General features: G+C 36.8%; 1 protein-coding gene across 6 annotated transcripts in view; it reads left to right on the forward strand.

Moving 5' to 3' along the window:
- LOC128678572 (uncharacterized) overlaps positions 1-18,171 on the forward strand; it is a 164,775-nt gene that overhangs the window by 135,281 nt on the left and 11,323 nt on the right. For all 6 annotated transcript variants that reach the window (XM_053760178.2, XM_053760179.2, XM_053760177.2 and 3 more), the window contains one exon: positions 9,607-9,666. The gene's annotated coding sequence lies outside the window, so the exon portion shown is untranslated. The remainder of the gene's footprint in view (positions 1-9,606; positions 9,667-18,171) is intronic.

Raw genomic sequence — 18,171 nt, forward strand, 5'->3', positions numbered from 1 at the left:
GTTTCTATGTATTCCTACTAGCTGCGCCCCGGGGCTTCGCTCCCGTGGGAATTTCGGGATAAAAAGTACCCTGTGTGTTATTCCAAATTGTATTTTACCCGTGTACCAAATTTCATAACAATCGGTCTAGTAGATTTTGCGTGAAAGAGCAACAAACATTCATACATCCTCACAAACTTTCTCATTAGGATTGGTATAGAAATAGATTTAACTAGCTGCGACCCGGGGCTTTGCTCCCGTAAGAATTTCGGGATAAAAAGTACCCTTTGTTCCAAATTATATTCTACCCGCGTACCAAATTTCATAACAATCGGTCCAGTTGATTTTGCGTGAAACAGTATATACACACAAACATCCTCACAAAAATTCTCAATTATAAAAATAGCATAAATATTAGTAGAAAGCAGGTCTTTTACAAGTGTACAGACACTAGTTTATTACATGTTATAATGAGATCGATGCAGTGTGAACAGAGGTAGGCCCGCCCAGGTGCATCCGCTCAGGTGTCGAGATTGTGAGGATATTGCATTCGGGCCACGTCTCTGTAAAATGAGATATGAACTTGTTGACCGCCATCTTTGAATCTGATGTAGACATCCCATATTCCGCGTGTTGTTCCGCCCTTAAATAGGACCACTCTGGTAGACTCAGCTCAGTCAGATGACGGACAATAGCATTCCCAAAGAGGGTTGACGTCAAACAGGCGGTAACCTGTTGTTCGCGAATTACCTTAAGATTTTGAATACATTACGTACATATTACCATTAGCCTGTCTTTCACCTATAGACCATAAAATCTTTTATGTAATTCTTTATACTAAAGCCCTAGGCTTCGGAGTGTCACAGCCCCGAACGCAACGGATAACATAATCGGTGCATGTGAGAAATCAGATTTCAGAGGGGTTTGTGCGGGTTAGCATTTCACTTCACACCGTCGATTCGATTCGAAGTGAGACGCAGCGAAACAATGACATTGCAGTGTGGTTGTCGTTGCGTCACAATGGCGCAATGTGATTGGCTCACATTTCGATTCGATGATGAGAAGTGAATTGCTAAGCCGCACTTTGCTCACAGATTTTATTGCAAGTCACAAGTTATATAGGTCGGCTTTCACAAAATCTAATACCACAATTCTAATTTCACAATTCTTTTGGAATGTTCACTAATTCTCAAGCATAATTTCATAGAAATTCAACAAGTGGGCCCTCAGACCACGCGCACATCGGTTATATACATAAGGTGATAGTACAAGTGACACCATACACAGTACAGCAGTACAGTCTTCTTCATAGTCGTATTCTTCATTGCTGAGGGTCGTGGTCATTACATGGAATTAAACACACGTAACAACTTTCTTGGCATTGGTAATGGAGTGGTTTGCCATTGCCTTCTCCATTTCACACACAAGTTAATAATCAACCAGTGTGCAGGTTTCCTCACGATGTTTTCCTTCACCGGAAGCAAGTGGTGGTCGATGAAAACTACTATATATAGTCAGATTGGTATACAAACTCATGTGGCACGAGTAGGATTCGAACCTGGGACCTTTCGATCCACAGGCGGGCGTCCTAATCATTACACCACCACCGCTTCAGTACAGGGTATATAACAATCAAAAATTTTAGCGTCTATTAGTACTAATAATTCAAACTTGTTCAGAAGTACCATTATGGCTTCCTCCAAAAGTTTAATTCGTTAAAAGTTATTCAGCTGAATTCGGATCCGTAATGCGATGAAATCCTCTCTGAAAACCGACTCAAAGCCACCTTTCCATTCCAAAATTTATATCTCTATCATAGTTTAGCTTCGTTATGGCTGATCCGTGTGTCAACTCGAATAGGTGCTGCCAGGGGAACTGGTCAGTTAGATTTTCATATATTTATTGATCACACAGCACACGATTTGTACAACGAGCATAAATGTTTTTTATACTTTTTCGCCATGTACTCTGTGTACATACATTTGTTATACTATTTGAAAAAAAAAAAAAAAACAATGGTAAGGTTTTTTCTTTCGGCATTTGTTCTTAGCAATCGTCTCGAAATGCTAGTAGTTTGTAGATTTTTAAGAAAAACACAAGTATTTATACAATATAAATGCGAAATATATCATAAATGAGAAAGTCTTTATGTCTGTCTGGTCCGCTTTCACGGCTAAACCGCTGGGCCAATTTTGATGTAATTTGATATGCATGTCAAAGACGTTCAAATATAGGCAACTTTTTTTTTCCAAAAATTAACCCCTAAATAAATAAATACATTAGGACAAATCACACAGATTGAGCTAGCCCCAAAGTAAGTTCGAGACTTGTGTTATGGCACACTAACTCAACGATACCATATTCTATAACATATACATATGTAGATAAACATCCAAGACCCGGGCCAATCAGAAAAAGATCATTTTCCATCATGACCGGGGACCAGGGATCGAACCCGGGACCTCTCGGTTCAGAGGCGAGCACTTTACCACTGCGCCACCGAGGTCGTCAATGACTTAATCGTAAATGACTATTATGGGGGGTGAAAGTTTTTTTAGAAAATCGTCTGTTCCGCTTTTGCAGATAAATTCACGCGGGCGAATCCGCGGGCAAGAGCTAGTTTCTGAATAAATGTTTTGACTTGTGACTTAAAGAGTATAAAAAAAAAAAACTTTCATGAACGGAGTCCCGGGGCGCAGCCAATTATCACAATAATTTATCGCTCCAAAATATAAAGTTAACCTTTCTCACATCAAAGACCCGTACCCGGAAAAAACACCATCGACAAGAAACAAGAAAATTCGCGTAAGTTAAAAATTAGATTCGTAATCCGGCCCGCGCAGGTCGTAACCCGAACAAAGGATACAACCGTCATCCATCCAGAGGATTCTGAATAATTAATCCCTGGATTTCCAGGAGAAAAATATGACAGAGCCGCGACCTTCATTATGGAAGTGTTACGGTTTTTGACGAAGATATCAGATAAGAAAGACGGACGTGAAAACATTTCTGAAGGTGAAAGCCGAAAAGGAATGAATCATGTCTTCTCTTTCTAGTCTTTCGAGAGAGAATTTCGCCACGTCAATAGCTCTCTGTCATCTAGCCGCTATCTTGAGTTCACCCGAAGCCACAAGCGTAGGAGCCCAGGGTCCTGTTTCTTACTTCTTCTTCTCCACATCGCACGTTCTTCGATATTCTTGTTAATTGTCAAGCAATCATCATTAAAGTCCTATCCTACTTATATTATAAATGCGAAAGTTTGTGGGGATGTATGTGTGTATGTTTGTTACATTTTCACGCAAAATCTACTGGACGGATTGTTATGAAATTTGGTACACGGGTGGAATATAACCTGGAATAACACATAGGGTACTTTTTATTCCGAAGTTCCCGGGCATAGCTAGTATTATATAATTTAAAAAGTATATTTTCTGTCTTGATTTGTAGCCCTTTGTCGCGGTAACCACTGTCCTTAATCCCGATAATACTGAGTTCATTGACGACGTAGTTCATTGAAGGCCCTTCGAAACCCTTAGGTTGTAACCAAAATGGCGACCGCATCCAGCCCTTTTGATTGCAGAATTAAACAGACAACCGTTTAAACATCACCGAATGTTAGATTTCTTTTGTATCCATTGATTCGTCCCTGCTTTCTATTTATAAGAAGTCGATATAGCCTCTGGGCTTATGTTAGCATGAGAAAGGGTTGGTCACCATTTATAAACAAACTATTTAAATAGAAAATATTTATTTGTGGTTGTTTCTCTTGAAAAAGTCGAAAAAAAGAAATGAAATATGGAAATATACACAATTACGCAAAAACATCATTTCATGATATATTTCTCAAAGTTTCAATGAGTCGTGTCGTGTGAAAGTATTTGTATAAAATCTTGAAAACTCGCGAAATTCCTATTGAAGTGAACTCGCGGGGCGAGCAACGCAGGTTCCAAAGGGTTAGCACCTTCTAACCGCTTCAATTATGCCCGGTTTAATTTGAAAACGACCACATTTTTAACCCCAAATTTAAATTACCCGCGGGGCTTGCCCACGGGAAAACAGATTGTAAAAATTATCACAGGGCTGGAATTAAATAATTTATTTAATTCACTAGCTCTCGCCTCTGGCTCCTCCGTGGGAATTTACGGAAATTTCTTTAAGAAACACACCGAGATTAATGTTACAAAAAGAAAATAAATTTTGTGTTCTAGAAAGTTTCATAAAATGTCTAAAACATGTGAGATACAAAAGCGTGGTGAAAATTTGACTACATATTTATTTTCTTCGAGGTATGTATTTAATATTATAAAGTATAATATATTTACAACACTACAACAAAACAAAAAAATATTTAAAACTATATGTAGTTATGTTATATTCACTTCCTCCCCGCTACTGTAATAAGTCATAGCGCTGCGAGCGAGCGCTCAGTTGTTTACGAGACGGCGAGGCGCACGGACGTTGAGAGCGATTGAGACAGATGTATTATTTTAATACTATTATATAGTCACAGGACTCTAGTCATATTTTAGAAGCTATAATATATTTATTTACTAACTGCGCCCGCAACATCGTTTGCGTGCGCGGTTCAAAATGTTTTTAACTTGTAATGTCTTTTTTTTTTTATAAAGTTCTTGTAATAAGTAATTTATTTTCTTTTTATAACTAATTGCAATCGAATTTAATTTTACTTTCTCAGCAAAATGAATCTTTACTAAAATACAGATGTTGAAAAATCTCACGTTACTTTGTGGTTCGATTGGTGGATTAATTTTATTGGAAGGGTTATTTTAAAATCACCTCACGTAAGTTATGTTGCGCCCCTAACAAACTGAAAACTAGCTAAAATTTCCTCAAGGAAGTAACTGGATAATAACCACTCTATATATCCCAATATTAATGTAGCTGATATACTATCAGGCGGATATTGGAAAAGTCATCAACAGCGAACTTGGCGCCAAACTGTAAATTACCAAATTCTCTCCAAACTGTGGAAAGTTCCCGAAATTGATCTTAATAATCTAGTTTCCAATAAAATATCTACATTAATTTGACTGTTTATTAGAATTCGTTTTAATTGGGAGGTCAATGAACTTATTTCTCTGCCTTTAAAATTAACTCTTTTCGGTTGGAACTTTACGAGTGTTTTCTTCAAATTATAAAAATAAACCCCGAAGTTGCTGGCATCCTCTCATCTGCTACAAAAGAGCTGAAAGTTTCCAAACACCTGAACGCATATTTTCCAAACATAGCTAAGAACACTTTCGATTAAATTCTAAATGAATTTAAAAAAAAAACTAGATTAAAATCGGTTTAGTCGTTTGGCTGCTACGATGCCACAACAGGAATTCCGATACACAGACGTTAGACGTTAAACTTATCCCCTCCTTCTGTTCTCGGGGGTTAAGAAGAGAAAAAAAAGTTCGTATCCTACTCGTACCATTTGATAGCAATTGGACTTGTGTATAGTTTTCATATATATTTGTGAGAATGTATGTATAAATCGATTTTAAATTAATTAACTTGTTACAAATTAAAACTTAAAAAAACATTAGCAAGTTTTCCTATAAATTCCCACGAGTCTGTATTCTGTTTTGAAGATTGATAAACATCAGTTTTTTAACAGATTTATGATCCACACTTTTTACTTAGCAATTTGTTGTATACGTTATCAAGTGCAGGCCAGTCCCTGTAGATATTCTATAGAGCTTTGTCTATATTTTAACAAGATTAGTGCCTCGCCATCACATCAAGTGACAAGCTGAAGCGGATAGTGAACACTCTTATGCCGATACTATCAGCGAAATCGGACTGATGCCGACACTATTTCATGTACCACTTTATACATGTATCAAGGTTTTTTTATTATCGCTATCGCCTTTTACACAAACCAATCTTCGCACTCTCGGCAATTTGTTTCCAATCCAACTTGATAAGGCGGTTCCCTAGAGCATAACTCGTATCTTCACACGTGGGTATGAACTCGACGTTTTTACCAATTTCTCGATATAAACTATGAGTCTACGTGAATCTGAAAGCAGAATTTACGCAAAAAAAAATTCAGCTACTTTTGAGATCGTATTTTCGAAAAAAGCATTTTTTTTAAATATATAAACACACACACATTTTTATGACTGCACTTGACTATCAGACTTTTTGACCAAATCCTACGGGAATCAAGTACATTTGGGATAAAAAGTACCCTATGTGTGGTACTTTTTCATCCCGAATGTCCTTGATTCCCTAGGCGCTACTGTGCATAAAAATGTATGTTTTTTTTTTTTTAATAATTACCCTGGTAACACCGCTGTGAAGTTAGTAATAACATAAATCTTAAATGGCAATGGAACAATATAACATATGAAACACTACAATCGAACTCAGAAGGCGACGCACGAACATTGCGTTCTTTGTATGTGAGCTTTTATTTACCGCAATGAAAAATCAGCAATGTATACCGAATACGTCTAAGTTTATTCCTGTTCCGCGATAGTGTGGAGCCGGCATAAGATTTATTAACAAAGTTACATCAGATGTGGTTCCACATTGTCAAGTATGACTTGTGGCCTTTAATATGAATTTATATCAGAGCTTTATTATTACAAACACTCGGATTACAAGAATACCTTCTCCACATTAAAGATTTAGTTATCAGATTTCGAGTTTCAAAAGCAATTTCGTTAATTTGAAAATAAATTACTTATTAATTTCAATCTAATTAATTGTTATAGTAGATTTGTTAATTTTCAACCTCTTCACGCTTTATGTACTCGAAAATTTTCAAACTTTTGAAATTTCGCATAGATTTTATATTACATAGAAGGAGAAAGAACATTTCATCTCGGAAAAAAATACTGATATGAAATAAAAATTCAAACGGGCACGCGGCTGGTTAAACCTTATAAAAACTAGCCGCGCTCCGGGGCTTCGCTCCCGTGGGAATTTCGGGATAAAAAGTACCCTATGTGTCAGTCCAGGTTATACTCTACGTGTGTAACAAATTTCATAACAATCCACCGAGTACATTTCGCGTAAAAGAAACATAGTATAGTAGAAAAAAATATTTTGTTTTTTGTTAATTCAAAGTATCAGTTACCTCTATACCAAATTTCATAAAAATTGGCCCAGCCATTTTAGCGTGAAGAAGTAACAAACATAATTACAAACTTTCGCCTTTATAATATGAGTTGGTAAGTGGGATGGGATACGTCTGTGTATTCCCATTAATGTTAAATGTACTTAAATATGAAATAATAAACTATGTCATAGACGTTTTTAACCGCCGACGCAAAAAGAGGGGTGTTTTAAGTTTGACCGGTGCGTGTGTCTGTGTACGTGACACCGTAACTCAACAACGGGTGAACCGATTTGGACGCGGTTTTTTTTATTTGATAGCAAATTTTTGTGCGTTAGTTCTTAGATATTATTTATCAAAATAGGTTCAGCCGTTCAAAAGTTGTAGCGATATGAATATTGAAAGTCGGTTTTTTTTAAATTTGTCTAACAAATAAACTTATCTAATCATAAGTTGTTTTATTACGAGCCGGCGCGAGTTGTTTTATCTCACGCCCAACTTCTATTAATCGTATCCCCAACAGTTCCAATATCATCGGTTTTGCGAAGTAATCAACCAAATAGAGTTGTTCCAACTTCGTCAACATAATTTTATTAGAGAAATATAGCTTCTATCTTCTTCCCGTGCCTTTGTCCGCGTTTTTTCCACCTCCCATTATAGTCATTTTGGGGATGATACTGTTTGAACGGAGATCCGTAGTTACTTACCCCCGTTTAAACATTAAGTTACGTGCATACCGAATTTCATCAAAATCGGTCCAGCGGTTTATGATATGGACGTTTATACGGTAATAGTGGCTCGAAAGTTACGGTAATAGTGGCGAATTTGTAATGAATTTTGATAGCTGTGGAATGTACTAACGGAAGCGATCAATTAAAACAATTAAACAGGTCACGTACAATTTAGAGATCGTACACACGTAATTGCGTGTTATGAAACGCATGACGCGTGGGGATACTTATTAATTTTTTCTGCACATCAAGTTACCCTGCATGGGCCTCTATGGCGCGGTAATAGCGGCGATTTTGCAATGAATTTGGGTAGGTTAATGTGATGTTTACTGTACATACCACTGAAAGGACTTTATTTTGAATGCGACAACGGTTAATTTTATTCATACTAACGTGAGAAATATATCATAACTAGCGGCCCGCCCCTGGCTTCGTTCGGGCGAAACCATAATAAAAATTTTACACCTAAACCTTCCTCTTGAATCACTCTGTCTATTAAAAAAACCCGCATCAAAATTTATTTCAAAGATCTAATATACATAGACCATGGTCACTGACTGAGGATCAAAAGCGCAGACTCAAGGTCTGTCTACGGGCATACTAAGTGTTCGCAGAATTGATAGGGTGAGAAACAAAGATTTACCCGCCAAAACCCGGATCATTGACGTGAGCGCCAAGACAGCAAGGCCCAAGTGGAATTGGGCGGGGCATGTTTGCCGAATGCCGCTAGGGAGATGGGCACAGATCACCACATGTTGGGTTCCCGAAGGGCGCAGGCGTCGAGGTAGACCACGAACTAGATGGCGGGATGATTTAGGACAGGTATCGTCGTGGTTGGCAAGAAATGGGTCAGGATAGAGACCTTTAGAAGGCAGAAGGGGAGGCCTTTGCCCAGCAGTGGGACACAAAATACAGGATATTAAAAAAAAGCATACATAGGGACAGACGAACAGCGGTAAGGGACTTTTTATACTATGGAGTGAATAAAAGTTTAAAACACAAACACATTGGCCTAACCGTCACTGATTCTCACTCGTCTTGAGAATGGTCTTCTAATGCCGGCTCCACACTGTATACATTGCTGGTTTTTCATTGCGGTAAATAAAAGCACTCATACTAATTACGCAATGTTCACGCATTCGCATCGGCATGTGTCTGAGTTCGGTGCTAATGTGGATCTGGCATAAAATATCTAAAATATGGTTGACGCCCTTGTTGACGTTTGAATACCTAGTAATGACTTATTATATTTATTCTGTAAACGAGTTTATTTGGTGGATAAATTTAAAAAAAACCCGACTTTCAATATTCATTTCGCTACAACTTTTGAACTGATTTTCATGAAACATGGCTAAGAACACTCGGGATAAAATTATCTATAACACATAAAAAAGTAAACGAAAATTGGTTCATCAGACAGATACACAGACACGTTAAACACGAGGGGTGTTCTCTGTTTGTGTAATCTGTGTTTTTGCGTCGGGGGTTAAAAAGTAGAACAATTCGGAAGTTAAACCGTTTGGATAAAGTACACTAATCAAGAAATCAGACAGATTTTAATATCTCTCGTAAATAATATCTCAATCAATCCTTATATCATAAATGCGAAAGTGAGTTTGTTTGTTACTTTTCGCGCTCTATCTTTCTCAACAGATCTTCTTGAAATTTTCCATACATGTCGTTTGAAGTATGGAGAAGGACGTAGGATACCTTTCATCTCGAAAAATTAACGCAGGCGATGTCGCGGGCAAAAGCTAATCTGTAATAAATAGTCAACAAACTTCGTCAAATATATTTTCAGACTAGATTTTTTTTGTGTTTCAGATACAAGAAACCGAGTAAAATCGCCTTGGCTGCAAGCTAATGCACAAATTTATTTCTATGGTAAGATATAAAGACATCTTTATTTGATATGTAACATCACCTCACATCATGCCACTGTCGCTTACACCTCGTTCCCACGAGCGTTAATAATAACGCGCGTCAAAAATACGTTGGAAGTCGAGAGCTTTTTTACCGCCCGTGCGAACGAGGGTAAGGGTTACCTGGTTGACAAAGCTCGAAAGTTACGGTAACCATAAGGTTACCGGATAATAATATCCGGCTCATTGATTGGAATTGAGATTACACAATGATGTTTATTTTCATTTACTCATTACCAAACTAGCGGCTCGCTCCGGCTTCGATCGGGTAAAACCATAATAAAAAGTCACCTAAGTCACTCCTCAAGGTTTCGTCAATCTCTGTGCCAAATTTCTTTAAAATCGACCTAGTAGTTTTCGACTTTATTCATTACAAACAAAAATACAAATCTTTCCTCTTTATAATATTAGTACGGATCAGAAATATACGAATCCGTGCACTGTTAGTATTTTTTATGGATAAATTTATGTAAATGTAAAATCAGTGTTTATCACACACAACTGTCTAAGTGGTGATGGTATGGTCTGAGGGACACAATGGACCCATATCGTCGTGCTCGACCGAGAAATGTTGGACTGTTGTGTGGTCCAAGCCACAAGAATAGAACTGCTCGAGTCATCTAGATTTATTAATTAATTCTTTATATATTATATATATTAGGACAAATCACACAGATTGAGCTAGCCCCAAAGTAAGTTCGAAACTTGTGTTTTGGGATGCTAACTCAACGATTCTATGTTTTATAACAAATACATATATAGATAAATATCCAAGACCCGAGTCAATCAGAAAAAGATCATTTTCCATCATGACCCGACCGGGGATCGAACCCGGGACGTCTCGGTTCAGTGGCATGAACTTTACCACTGCGCCACCGAGGTCGTCTTTCTTATATTTCTTGTTTTCTTTAATAAATAAAATTGATTAAATCTTTTCACGTGTCTTCCTTTCGTCGCGCTTTTATTGATTTGTATTTTTTTTTAATAAAAAAAATATTCAAACATAAAGTAACCCACGTGTTTCTGTCCATCTTTTAAGCTATATAATGCATTTTGATGCGCTTTCATTATAATTATTTCCAAAATCGTCTGTAAAAATGCAACATAGCTCAAAAATCGGAAAATCAAATATCTTTTTACCAAGGCAGTGGATGATTGTATTAAACACAAGCCACTATAAATACATAAATAGACAATACTCAACGGCTCACGCTGAGCACGAAACTTGTATACACATACAGCTAGATGCTTTAGAATCTATGTATGTATGTATCACAAATTATATGTATCTTCCGAAGCACTTACGAGTTATTTGGTTTTAAAAACTGAAAAATCAAATCGAAACGCTTCACGTTTTTGACTTGAAGCAGTTCAAAGAAAGGTTCAAACATACGCAATCGTGTGTAAAATTGGCAATTGTCTTATTATACATAAGAGATTACATTCAGAAAATAAATTACGACTGTTTTTATATCACCAAAGTCTAAGCATTTCAAATCAGGCACTTTTTCACGTATTTTTTCTTTAACATGCATACATTAAATAGCTCAAGTCTGTACACAGCTTTATTTATACACTTTTTTTGCCTATTGATGTGTCCCACTGTTGGGCAAATGCCTCCCCTTCCTTTTTCTACAAATCTCTGTCGAGACAGCCTGTTGCCTTCGCAGGAACCCTACAATATCCTCCCGTCTTTTCTTTCACGGTCTCCCTCTGCGCCTACGCCTTTCTGGCAACGATAATAGCCAGCCAGTCACTTTACAGACTAATATACGTATCTAATAGATACATATATACACTAATGCTCATTACAAGATTTTATGTAACTCGCCCTGTTGGTATGGGTCAAATCTAGAAAATTAATTTGGACAAAACTCATTTGCTCCGTTTCTTGTGCTTATATACTATTATTACAAAGAGGTAAGGGTTTGTGAGTTTGTATGTTTGAGGCCGGTAATCTCCGACACTACCGAACCGATTTCAAAAATTCTTTCCACCATTAGAAAGGTACATTATCCAAGATTGCTATATGCTATATTTTGTCTCAAAATTCCCACGGCAGCGTAGCCCCGGGCAGTTAGTAGTTATTCTAAATTTTATACCACCGATGTATTACAAAAGTGATAAGTGCTGAAATGCAACCAATTACAAACTCCTACACCGATATGGATCGTTAGCGAGTTGTTATTTGTCTGTTAACATATCGTAACACTTCATGAAATTGGTGATAATTTGTGAATCAGTTTAAATATGAATGGAAAGTGCGGTGAATTGTCGAAACGTGTGTATTGGTAACCATTATTGGTTTATGCAGTGTCCGTGACATGTCCTTTTTGCTCCAAAATATTAACAGCTAATATAGTAAGCCATAGGAAGACACATCATCGACGCCTTAATTAGAGGAGCAGTCACAATGGCTTAAACGGACGGGGTATAATATATTTTATATGTACCATTTCATCTACTTTAACAATTAACCAAAATCAGTATATTAAATACAGGACCGTCACATAAAAATCCGTTTAGTGGTATTAAGATTGCAATAAAAGCACGAATATTTTCAAGTTCATATAAATATATTCACCCATCATCAAGGTTTAAATTAAACTCGCGTTAAAAATGCGTTCGAGAATATCATCTCCGACAAATTTGATTTTAAAAAATGTCACAAAATAAATAACAAATGGACACTCAACGACCCACTTTAAGCACACTAAATGAGAAATGTACACAACACACACAGAACCACAACAGACTCTGTAATCAATTTTCAATATTTACCCGCGCTAGGAATAGAACTCAGGACCTCCAGATAGCGGACGGTCATGGTGATCACTACGCCACAGAGGTCGTCATCCAGATAGATTGAATGTCGAGTCCCTTTGGCTATAGCGATAAATATGCGCCTACGGGAATGCGTACAGTCAACAGCACATCAAGTTACCCAGCACGAACCTCTCTGGCACGGTAATAACGGCGAGTTTGTAATTAATTTGTCTAGGTCGATGTACAAGGGGTTAGTAACACAATGATTTACCCCAAAAGTAGGTCAACATCACAAAGCAACATTACACGTTTCCGATCTATTAGTCCACTAAACAAGCAAACAGACCAGTTATTATCATTAACTTAATGGTCAATAAGCAGTAATTAACCGTCTATAGACCTCAATGTGCCAATTACGCCATTATAACCCTTACTGCTTGGTATTACGGCTGGCAATTTGGGAGCTTAAGGACTCTTAACATTCTATGGGCGTCTTGAAACTGTTTTTTAAGAGCTAATTATAATAAACAAGTATTTAACATTAACATTTTTGTTTTCAACTTTTATTGACTAATAAGACAGAAAAAATGGATCAAAAAGAGCTTTTGTTTTTTAGACTAAAGATTTCGTAGAAATTTTATTTAATTTTTTTTTTAATTTCATTTTCATTACAGAACTTTTATGGTCGCTTAAGCTTCATACATAAGCCCTCTCGTAAGCGCTCCTATCGAAGCTTTATGTCGATGTTTACATATTAAATTCGCTTTTTGACTTGCAATGTATGACACTTTGTTCGGGTGGAATCTTGCAACTCAATTTTGAAGCAGATATCTTCTATCTATTGAGGTTTTTTATATATATATATGCAGTTAGAATGATAATAGAACTTGGGAATGATCGAACCTAATATCATATCCTGGAACACAGGCCTCACTTATCTAATTATATTTCTTTTAATTACCAATTAACGGGTGCCGCTCGTAGGCTTTTCAATTTTAAAATAAATATAAAATAAAAATGTTTGTCAGGTAAACTCCTTTAAGCAGTTTGTGCTTGTGCCAGGAGCGATGCTCTGCTCTTTCAACTGTTTACCAAATAAATTTTATAATCACAATTTTTTTTAACAAACAAAAAAGAACAAAAAAATGTTAAATAAATTTGCAATCAGATTGCAGATCTCGTTCATAAGGGAGATACTAAGGGCACACGTAAATTGCGAGTGTGTATGAAAAGAGTGATGATTATAGTAGAACTAGAGAGGAGGACAACTGAGGTTTGTCAGGAACGTGACAAGTGGAAATTCCTAATCTACGTGATTGGTTATAAAACCCTCACAAATTGAATTCGAACCTGGGACCTTTCGATCAAAGGCCCACAGGTCTTAATCACTGGACAACCACCGCTTCTATAGGTGTGTAATTTTGAAAACCCACAGAAATTCACGGTTTTGTTGCGAAATCGCAATTCCTGACCAGTCGCCGATTCGCCGCCAGGTGTGATTTTATGGCCATTCCAAAGAATTGCCAGCAATTGTTCTGCAGCGAAGTGGCAGATCGTAAACGCGAGGAATCTCACGATTCCCTCGTCGTATTCTGATATAAAGGATTGTGATCCAGTGTATAGTTTTCTATAGACCACTAACCTGCTTTCTGTGAAGGATAACTCTATTTGACGTTTTAACAGCTAGTGTGTGAAATAGAGGGGAAAATGGTCTTCTAAAGTCTTCAAACTACTTCATTAATATTCATCAATCTGTGTGTTCCTATACATATATATATATATTATCCAGAAAAAATAGAATAAAATAAACATTTAAGGGGGCTATAAAACATAAAACAAGTGTATTTTTTTGCTGTTTTGTTAGAATGGTACGGAACCCTTCGGGCGCGTGACCGACTCGCACTTGGCCAGTTTTATTTACTTCTAATACCCGTGAAGCTGTGTTGCCCACCAGTTAATTTTTACTGAGAAAAATCGGGCAAAGGTTTGAAATTTATACACTCAATGGAATGGCTGGAAAAGTATGTAAAAAGCCATTGAAATGTACTCGTATTATTTCTAAGAAGAATTATTTTTTCTGTATAAGATTCCTTTGAAAAATCAATTTCCAATTTCAAAGAAAATTGGTGAACTCTAGCTGAAAATTTGCTATATAATTATATTGTTTTATAAGTATTTTGTAGTTGATTGAAATTGCACGTTTTAAATAATTTTCATACCTTTGGACTCCTGGAAATTATCTCTAGGTACGCCCATTTTATTAATCAAACATGTATTAACTTTTTTCATGATCATAATCATCAGCCATTTTAATGTCCCCATTGCTGGGACACTGGCCTTCCACTTCCACTCACTGGCCATATGGAGTTTGGGCCAAGACCCATCGCGCGGGCCCAATGCGGATTCGTATTCGGAAATCGACTGCAAATACAACCGGGACGTAATACATTTTTGGTCACCCATCGCAAGACCGACCATAGTGAAAGGGATACTCAACCAATCTACTTGAAATTTTGCATACATGTAGTTTGAAGTATGGAGAAGGACGTAGGGTACCTTTCGCTAAAAATAACAGCTCCCGTGGGAAATTTACGCGGGCGAAGCTGCGAGCAAAAGCTAGTACTAAATAAAATAAAAAGATTTTCTTATAATTATGTGAGATGAAAGGGATACATATAAATTAATGTTATTGAATGTTATATATTTTCTATTTTACTACAAATCAACATGGGGAAAAAATATTTTTTTTGTTTGTATGTATGTTTGTAACACGATAACTTTCGACCTGATTTTGATGAAAATTAAAAGGTACGTAGGATCTGTCGATATAATTTTTAAGTTCGTGGGGCATCAAAATCGGTTAAGTCGTTTTTGAAGTATTCACAATTTTGTAAAAAATATTATCATGATTGCGAGGTCTATGTTCGCGGCTAACAACTAGTTATTAAAATCAAATAATTAAATTAGATTGTTAATTTATTATTTACCTGCTATATTATATTATTCATTTATATCATAATTATATTCCTATTATAACAAAATGATAATTATGTCAATATGTTAGTAAAATTTCCTATATTAATGTAAGGACCGCGACTACACTATCTGTACCATACTAACAATACAACGAGTAACTTCGGTAGTAGGACGATATTCGAAGATCATCAAAGCATCCATAAATCGTAATATTCCTTGTCTAATGGGCCCAATCCCAGAGGTCGCCTTCATATTGACCCCCGTTAATCACGGCTCGGGTTACAGACGTGGGGCAAACTACTTTTGAAGATTCAGCTTATTTAACTGAGTCACTTCTATGGCAAATTGATTATTGTAATCGTCGTCGAAGCGGTGGTGGTGTAATGGTTAATAAGCCTGCCTGTTGATCGAAAGGTTCGAATCTTACTCGTGCCACATGAGTTTGTACACAAATCTGACTATATATAGTAGTTTTCATCGACCACCACTAGCTTCCGGTGAAGGAAAACATCGCGAGGAAACCTGCACACTGGTTGATTATTAACTTGTGTGTGAAATGGAGGAGGCAATGGCAAACCACTCCATTAATAATGCCAAGAAATTGTGTGCGTTTCATTCCACGTAATGACCACGGCCCTCAGCCATGAGGAATACGACTATGAAGAAGAATCGTCAACCGGTTTAATTATTCTCATATTCGTAGCGTATTCGACTATGACACCTAGAAGCCCGGGTGTCGCTTAAAAATTGACTTTAAAATTCTAAAAATTCGGTCTTTCGATTAAAGTGACAGTTACACAAAAATAAAGGAATAGCTGTGGAATGAGAACAATGGAAGGAATTCCACAGACAAGAGCCTCGCGCTAATAACATGATGATTATGATTTTGCGACCGGCCGCCTGACTCACGTCAACATTCTTTAGAAATGCTGTGGTAGCCTCTCAGATATCAATACTTTTTATCCACGGGTCATGTAATTGTTCTACTCTAGGGCGGGAGCCACATGCCTAAACCATGCTTAACTAGCACGATGATTTGATCATGCAGAAAGCTAGAATTGAGTGAATCGAAGGTCACTTTTAGCAGGATAAGCTTACTGGCCGCAGGATGAGGCCGTAGGAAACTGGACCCTGGACTCCGATGCTTTACGGGTGAAGAAAGGCTCAGATGAAAGAGAGAGGGCTTATTGGTAAAATTGAGAATCAGACTTTAGTAACAGCCTACTATGAAATATATGAAAAATTTCTATACCTATGAAAAAAATCCTATTTATAAAGCCCTATTTCTTGATTATGTGCTGGAGGAAGAATCGCTCCTTAACACACTACACGTTTTTCTGCCGTTTACACCGAGAATGTTGCTTTGGCATAGGGAAAATCCCACAACAAATATATGATGATAGAACAAATTTTTGAACAATAGTGTCCTCTAGAAAGGGACTACGCTTGGGCAACGACTGGATAGAATTAGATGAAACAATTGTGACAAACAAAAGGACAGCAATAAAACAAATTAAATCACACAAAGGTCATTCTATTCGAAGCACTAAAACACGAAACAACAGACAGTTTCTTTATTGTCTTGTTTATTTATCTCGAACGTGCCGCAAACAACAAGCAAGGTAAACACGGAGCTTGTAATTAGAAAGATAGAAGTGTCATTACTAATTGTCATTATTTTCTTTAGTGATTGAATTATCTGTTAAGACGTTTAAACCATGCGGGAAGAGGCTGGTGTACTGAGGTCACAGGTCTTTGTTAGTTCAGACACAAGTCTCACACAATCTTTTGTCATTGTTTTTTATTATCTTTAACCTATGGGTAACATTGTAGACATAAATGAATTTTGAATCTAGCTGTATGGCGGCCATATTGGTTGAATGAAGATGAAATGGTCACTTCTATAGTGTTATTAAACTGAATTCTGCGAAGGTAAACATCCTATACTCAGCGCTGTCCACTTTAATACAATTCTCTGTGTTGTCTTTTAATCTTTAACTTCTATTTTCTAAGTTTAAGTAAGTTTATAGTTCGCCAACCGTGTGTGTGAGTTGTGATGGCAATAAGTGATAAAATGTATTTAAAAGATAGTCTTGAAACAATACGACTATGGAGAAGGTTGAATAGGTTAGGTTAGTCTAACCGACTGCGCCAATAGGGTAAATGACATTTTTTTATTAGAAACACCATTGGAAAAAATACTGTGATGCTTTCAATTATATGGCAAAAATAAAATTACACTTGGTCACGTCCAAACACTCCATACTAAAGGATACTCTAACGTGACGTCACAAGAGCTATGTTTGTTTGACATGCGTTTATTATAATGATGATTTCTTAATAAAAGTTAATTTAAAATTTCTGCAATTTGCTCAAAATAATTTACATTTTGTTGTACATTGAATAAGCACTTAAAATTAAAACATCTATAAAATCGTCGGCATATGTCGGCTAAGCTTCCATAAGCTGCTTGAGTGCAACGCTTTGTCAGCTTTCCGCCGTTGCAAAGTCTGGAAAAATAAATGAAAGCTCTTATCGACCATTTGTTTTGTATTGGACGGTCATCGTTGATTTTATTTGTTCACTTGGGTATTATTTAATCTGTGCTTGCGGCCCGTCATTCATAAACATTCAAGAATCACACTGTTTATTGGTGATAAATATACAAAATTCCGCCTTTACACGACGCAATTTTGTTGTTGTGTTTATTGCCTTGCACCTCTGT

The sequence above is a fragment of the Plodia interpunctella genome, chromosome 20 (genome assembly GCF_027563975.2).
Source record: "Plodia interpunctella isolate USDA-ARS_2022_Savannah chromosome 20, ilPloInte3.2, whole genome shotgun sequence".
In the NCBI taxonomy this organism is placed as follows: Eukaryota; Metazoa; Arthropoda; class Insecta; order Lepidoptera; family Pyralidae; genus Plodia; species Plodia interpunctella.